The sequence below is a fragment of the Garra rufa genome, chromosome 1, assembly GCF_049309525.1.
Source record: "Garra rufa chromosome 1, GarRuf1.0, whole genome shotgun sequence".
Taxonomy (NCBI): domain Eukaryota; kingdom Metazoa; phylum Chordata; class Actinopteri; order Cypriniformes; family Cyprinidae; genus Garra; species Garra rufa.
The window spans coordinates 79,412,866-79,420,582 of record NC_133361.1 but is presented as its reverse complement, the minus strand read 5'-3'; the positions used below and the strand labels follow the sequence as shown (position 1 = coordinate 79,420,582).

The window sequence follows — 7,717 nt, the reverse complement described above, 5'->3', positions numbered from 1 at the left end:
GAAATATCTATCAGTATTAAGTAAATCAGAAGGTAAATAACATATAATCAACTCACCTCTCATCATAGACACTATGATTTGTCACATCTGGGTGAAAAGTGGTGTCATCTTTAGCCTCACTTCTAGGCCTTTTTACAGGCGTTGAAAAAGCTTGAGGGCCATCCTCAAATGAAGTGTTCAACATAATAGTGCTGCAGCTAACATGTTAAGTATGTTGCTTCATTTGAGTGCCTGATGATAAGAAATAAATACATTTTACGATTCATTCGTTAACATTTCATATCTATGGGTTGACAAATTAACGCGGAAGACCGGGGTTTGATGCCGGGAATCGAACCCGGGTCAACTGCTTGGAAGTATAAATGAAAACTGCGGGTACGAGAGGTCCCGGGTTTCTGGAGTTGTATAAGTCGATCCGACCATTGCCATAGTTGGGCGGCGCGGCGCTGCACTGCAACCATCTGGGTTGGGATCGAGTCTCAAGTCCCTTACCCTGGTAAGCTTTGGTCAACACTCGATTGGCTTAAGTTGCGAGAGGGACCAGCTTCAAATCCCGGACGAGCCCGACTTAGTCGTTAAAGCCTGTTTTACTTGAGTTTTAATGTTGATCCTGTAAGTGCCAAAATTGACTTTTTTTACCAGGGGTGCAGTAAGGTATGTGTCCGGATGTCCTTGAACGCTGAGCACCAGGAGAGTTTCTTTTCCAGGAGTACAATGAATTGTGTATGTAGTTGGCTCGTTGGTCTAGGGGTATGATTCTCGCTTAGGGTGTGAGAGGTCCCGTGTTCAAATGCAGGACGAGCCCGCCGTGGCCTTTGAGGCCTGTTTTCTATCTGGGGTTGATTCGAGGCTCACGTCCTAACAAGTTTTGGTCAACATTCGATTGTAAGGGCTGTCCAATCTGGTGGAGACCCAGCAGAAAGGATGTGGGAGTTTTTTGCAGCCGTATGTGCCTTCTTCACGACTGGACACCATTGATAGGCTCGTTTGTCTAAGGGTATGATTAACATTTTGGGTGCGAGAGGTCTTGGGTTTAAAATCCAGGATGAGTCCGTCTGAAGCTTTGAAAGTGCTCTTATTAATTTGTAGCGTGCATCCTGCTTCCTTTACGAGGAGCGCAGAGGGTTCCCACAGGAAAGAGGCTCGTTGGTCTAGGGGTATGATTCTCGCTTAGAGTGCGAGAGGTCCCGGGTTCAAATCCCGGACGAGCCCGCATTCAGCCTTCATTTTTAAAGTTGCATCCATTGATCCGGCTTTCTTTTGACGTCTAAGTCGCACCCTTTTTCTCAGTTCCTCATCTGCAATTTAAACTTGGTTGGCTGCTTAGCTTGATGGGTTTGAGAGTTTGCACTGAAAGGAGGTATGGTCACAGAAATCGCTCAGATGGCAACCGTCTACAGTTGAACCTTGCTTCACATCTTTCGCGTGACATTTTTGGGGTCAACAGTCGATTGGGAAGTTAGCCCGAGCTGGTGGAGGCATGGCAAAAATGAGTGTCTTAGCAGCCATGTGCATAGTCTTTTTGCATTTGGCAACCAAGGGAGCAAACAGTTTTGTGTGGCTCGTTGGTCTAGGGTCGTGATTCTTGCTTCAGGTGCGACAGTTCTTGGGTTCAAATCCTGGACGAGCCTGTCTGAAGCTTTGAAAACACCTTTTTGGAGGAGTAGCTGTCTATCCTGCTTGCTTTGGCTCAGTTGCAAGGCATCATTAGGTAGGACTGAAATCTTCCTACTTGTGGTTTTTTCAGTGTCAATGTCATTTACAGCGCTGGTCACTGGCCAGACGTGGCATTGTCAATATAGCTCATTTGGGAGAGTGTAAAGTCTGATTTATACTTCTGGGTCGAACAGTCGCCGTAGCTACGGCCTTTTCTTCGGCCTCTGCCGTGGTACTCCGGTTTACACAAGCATCATGCCCGTGGACACTGCAGACTAGCGGTTCGCATGTGTACTGCACGTCGACGCGGACAATGATTCAGAAGTATAAATGAAAACCAACGCACAGCGGGTATGAGAGGTCCTGGGTTTCTGGAGTTGTATAAGTCGATCCGACCATTGCCATAGTTGGGCGGCGCTGCACTGCAACCATCTGGGTTGGGAAAAAGTGCTCTTTTAAGGTGTATCTGTGCATCCTGCTTTCTTTACCAGGAGCACAGTGAAGAGTTTGGTTGAATGGCTCGTTGGTTTAGGGGTATGATTCTCCCTTCGGGTGCGAGAGGTCCTGGGTTCAAATGCCGGACGGGCCTGACTCAGTCGTTAAAGCCTGTTTTACTTGAGTTTTAATGTTGATCCGGTAAGTGCCAAAATGGTCTTTTTTTTAAAAAAAGGAAAAAGCCAATAGCTGTTTTAGCACAGTTTCGAACTGGTGACCTTTCGCGCATGAGGTGAACGTCAAAACCATTACGCTACAGAAACTTGTGCGGAGAGGACAGCCAGCAATCTCGTGGTGATCGCTTGTTATTCCACCCAGTTTCGAACTGGGGACCTTGCGCGTATAAGGCAAATGTGATAACCACTAACTATGGAATCCTGCTAAGAAATGACAGCCAGCAATCTCCCCGTGATGGCTTGTTATTTTGTTAACGTAGATCACAACAGACCCTGACCCTGACAAAGAAAGCAATAGATCCCTACTTCTGCTAATTCTGGAAAAAGCCATCTGCTGTTTCCACCCAGTTTCGAACTGGGGATCTTTCGCATGTGAGGCGAACGTGATAACCACTACACTATGGAAACCTGCTCAGAGACGACAGCCAGCAATCTCCACGTGATCGCTTGCTGAAGAGCGAATAGATAACTAAATCCATCCTCTGACGTCGCAATCAGTTCATGTTTTCCCACAAAAGAGAAACATTGTTTCTGCTCGGTTTCGAACCGAGGACCTTTCACGTGTTAGGCAAACGTGATGACCACTTCACTACAGAAACTTTATGGAAACCCCCTGTTCTTTTAACTCCACTTGCCAGAAGGCCTTTGTAGCGTTAACGAAGAAAGCAACAGATCCCTACTTAAGAAATTTAGGAAAAAGCCAATAGCTGTTTTAGCACAGTTTCGAACTGGTGACCTTTCGCGCATGAGGTGAACGTCAAAACCAATACGCTGCAAAAACTTGTGCAGAGAAGACAGCCAACAATCTCCTGGTGATCGCTTGTTATTTTGTTAACGTAGATCGCAACAGACTCTGACCCTGACAAAGAAAGCAATAGATACCCACTTCTACTAATTCTGTTTCGAACCGAGGACCTTTAGCGTGTTAGGCGAACTTGATGACCACTACACTACAGAAACTTGATAAAAATCCACTGTTCTTTTAACTCCGCTTGGCAGAAGGCCTTTGTAGCGTTAACGAAGAAAGCAACACATCCCTACTTAAGAAATTTTGGAAAAAGCCAATAGCTGTTTTAGCACAGTTTCTAACTGGTGACCTTTCGCGCATGAGGTGAACGTCAAAACCATTATGCTACAGAAACTTGTGCAGAGAAGACAGGCAGCAATCTCCTGGTGATCGCTTGTTTTTTTGTTAACGTAGATCGCAACAAACCCTGACCCTGACAAAGAAAGCAATAGATCCCTACTTCTACTAATTCTGTTCGAACCAAGGACCTTTCGCGTGTTAGGGGAACGTGATGACCACTACACTACAGAAACTTGATGAAAATCCACTGTTCTTTTAACTCTGCTTGGCAGAAGGCCTTTGTAGCGTTAACGAAGAAAGCAACAGATCCCTACTTAAGAAATTTAGGAAAAAGCCAATAGTTGTTTTAGCACAGTTTCGAACTGGTGACCTTTCGCGCATGAGGTGAACGTCAAAACCATTACGCTACAGCAACTTGTGCAGAGACGACAGCCAGCAATCTCCCCGTGATTGCTTGCTGAAGAGCGAATAGATAACTAAATCCCTCCTCTGACATCGCAATCAGTTCATGTTTTCCCACAAAAGAGAAACATTGTTTCTGCTCGGTTTCGAACCAAGGACCTTTTCGCGTGTTAGGCGAACGTGATGACCACTGCACTACAGAAACTTGATGAAAATCCACTGTTCTTTTAGCTCCACTTGGCAGAAGGCCTTTGTAGCGTTAACGAAGAAAGCAACAGATCCCTACTTAAGAAATTTAGGAAAAAGCCAATAGCTGTTTTAGCACAGTTTCGAACTGGTGACCTTTCGCGCATGAGGTGAACATCAAAACCATTACGCTACAGAAACTTGTGCAGAGAAGACAGCCAGCAATCTCCTGGTGATCGCTTGTTATTTTGTTAACGTAGATCACAACAGACCCTGACCCTGACAAAGACAGCAATAGATCCCTACTTCTACCCAGCCAGTAATGACATGTGGGGCCCAGATGAGGGCTTCATGGGTGGCAAATGTGGGCCCCATTATGGGCTTGCACCCGGGATTCACATTGGGGCCAGCCGTGGAAGCCCAGACTTACTAAAAGTGGGACCTGTAAGGGTACTGCATGGGTCTTAATTGGGCAATTCATGCCAAACCCATTTGGGCCCCACCTGCCCAAAGGGGTTTAAAGTGGGTTTGCACCCTGGATCCACATGGGGGCACGCGGTGGATGCCCAGGTGGGTTTTAAGTAGGATCTGTAAGGGTCTTATGTGGGTCTTAACCGGGCAATACATGTCAGACCCATTTGGGGCCCACCAGTCTGTAGGGGTTTAAAGTGGGCTTGCACCCGGGATCCACATGGGGGCCAGCCGTGGATGCCCAGATGGGTTTTAAGTGGGATCTGTAAGAGTCTTATGTGGGTCTTAAGCGGGCAATACATGTCAGACCCATTTGGGGCCCACCAGTCTGTAGGGGTTTAAACCCGGGATCCACATGGGGGCCAGCCGTGGATGCCCAGATGGGTTTTAAGTGGGATCTGTAAGGGTCTTATTTCCTGATAATTCACTCTCCCCCATGTAATCCAAGATGTTCATATATTTCTTTCTTTAAGTCGAAAAGAAAGTAAAGTTTTTGAGGAGTAGATTTCAGGATTTTTCTCCATATAGTGGACTTCAGTGGGATTAAGGTCAAGGATAAAGGTTCCAAAATGTCAATACAGCTTTCAAAGGGCTTTACAAGTTCCCAGTGACCCTTATTCCTTGGGTGGGATGATGTAGAGCCCTTTGAAGCTGCATTGACAATTAAATTTGGACCTTCAACCTGTTGGCTCCCATCGAAATATGGAGAAAAATCCTGGAATGTTTTCCTCAAAAACCTTTTTGACAGAAAAAGAGACAGACACAAGCATCTTGAATGACACAGGGGTGAGTAAATTATCAGTAGGAAATATTTGTGTCAGAATTGAACTAGTCCTTTAAAACTGAATAAATACAAAACCAATACATCTACACAATTGTCAAGATTAACAATTTTATTAGTTTTAGATGTAAATTTAGATTATTGATTTTTTCTTTACCAGTTATTCAGAGCTCCGAGGTGAAATTTAACTGAAAATGCATTTCTATTTCATCCACATCATTTTATTTTAATCCACAATATTCTACTGACTCCCATTGTCTCCAAATACAGTGGTGTCCAAAATTATTAGAACACTAGTATTTTTACCAGCTAAAAATGATTTTAATTCAGTTATGTCAATCTTTTGCTGTAGTGTTTCAATGGGTAATTTATTTTATATTTCTAAACATTAATTTTGCCATTAAATGTAATAATCCAGTAAGATTTTTGTTTGACAACAGCCAGTGCTCCAAACAGAGATCTGATCTTATCATCATCCATTCTGCACAGAATGACATGAAGAAACAGAACTAACTGAGACAGATTAAATCTAGAAGAACTGTGGCAACGTCTCCAAGAGGCTTCAAGAGACCTGCTCCTGCAAACCTGAAAAAATATCCGCAAGTGCACCAAGTGCAAAAGCTGCTTTAAACACAAGATGATGGTCACACCAAATGTTGATTTAATTTAGTTAAAAGAAGTTAATTGATAAAGAAAACATTTATGATATTTTTATCAACATTCTCATTTTACAGAATTTGTACACAAGTGCTTAAAACTTTTAACAGTACTGCTTTGCTGGTAGGTTTCTTTAAGCATCTTGGAGATGTTGCCACAGTTCTACTGGATTTAAATGATGAGATTAGACCTCTGTGTGAAGCGCTGTTTGTTTTCAAACTTATTGTGTCACTGATTAATAAAATTAATGGCAAAATGAACGCTTGGAAATGTAAACTGATATTTCATACTGACACACTATAGCAAATTACAGTTTTTTACGATTGTTTACACTCTAAAATAAAAATTTCCACACAATTTGCAAAATTCTACTCCAAGGAGCAAAACACCGCCACAGATTTGCACACCATTACACCAAATGTCTGCTTCACTCTTTTTGCAAAACATTACACACAGTGATTTGTAAAACTCTACACACATTTCGACACCTTACACACAGATAAGGATTGTGAGGTTACTTCCTTGTCATTACAAAGCCCCAGATTGCCAATGACCACACTAATGAACAAATTGGATAAACACATCCACAAGGTGTGGAAGCACACATGTGCTAATTTGAAAACGCAGCACTCAGGTGTGCTATAAAAGGCAGCAGGTGAGTTCACCTGTATTCATCAAAAATGATGTGGATGAAATCTTATGGCCTGATCCAGCCAGACGGAGAGATGAGGAATAGTTACAGTATTTGTGTTGCTTTTTTTTCAGAGTCAAACTGTATGTACTTCATGCAGTAATTTTTATTTGTCTACAGATTTTATTTGTTTCATTGATTTCATTGCTGGTTGATTACTGTAACTGATTATGGTAAGAAATACTGTATTTCTTGAATTGAAATAAATACTTGAAATATTCAGTCTGCAGCATCAGTGTTGTGCAGTGCTTGGTAAGTTTATAGTAGGCCTATTTGTGTACATTCTCCCTATATCTCAAACTAATCATGATGAATGTTGTGGGTTTGTCACTATTTTGTTTTGTCATCGAAATGATCCCTTACATAACAATGTCTGCCCAAAAATCTAGCACATGCTATTTCCTAAAATTAGTTTTTTTTTACAAATGTGTTTTTTATTTATCACAGCAGTGTGAAACTGTGTGTCTGATCATTGAGGACTGTGTTGGTTAAATGAAAACTAATAGCATTTTCACAAATATGTGTATATGTTTTGACTGAAATGTGTATGTTTTGACTGAAGTGTGTCATTTTGCAAACAATCTAGGAATTCTGCAAATTGAGTGTGGTATTTGGATAATTGTGATTATATTTTGAAAAAAAAAACAACCCGGTTTTCAAAATTGTGTGTAAACAATTGAAAAAAACTGTAAATAAATAAGTTTAAACCATTAGTTAAGGTAGTTTAAATACTAGTGTTCTAATAATTTTGGGCATCACTGTAGCTCTGATAATTAATGTAGTGTGAGAATAAGTAAAACCAAAACATACAACAAAAGGTCTATGACTCTGCACCAGAAGTCACAGACACACCAGATAAAGAGCAGTCCTCCTCCAAATGGCCAGGAATCAGCTGAATCAGCTGGGGGTAAAAAACAAAACAAAAATAAATTTAAAACAAAAAACGGAAGAAAAATACTACAAACTTTCCTTTAAAAATAAATTAATGTTAGTGTGTCTTAATGTTAGAAATGAATACTTCCTCTGAAGATCATGTAGTAGAAGATTTTCATTACCAAAACTTCTGGATAATAAGGGGGAAACACACAAGCAATCAATTAAATTAAAATTAATTT

The 7,717-nt window shown here is 41.7% G+C and overlaps 1 non-coding gene across 1 annotated transcript; it reads right to left on the bottom strand.

Annotated features, from left to right (window-relative positions):
- Positions 1-2,662: 2,662 nt before the first annotated feature.
- On the bottom strand, positions 2,663-2,735 carry trnav-cac (transfer RNA valine (anticodon CAC)). The gene has a single exon. It is a non-coding gene; the product is annotated as a tRNA-Val (tRNA).
- Positions 2,736-7,717: the final 4,982 nt, after the last annotated feature.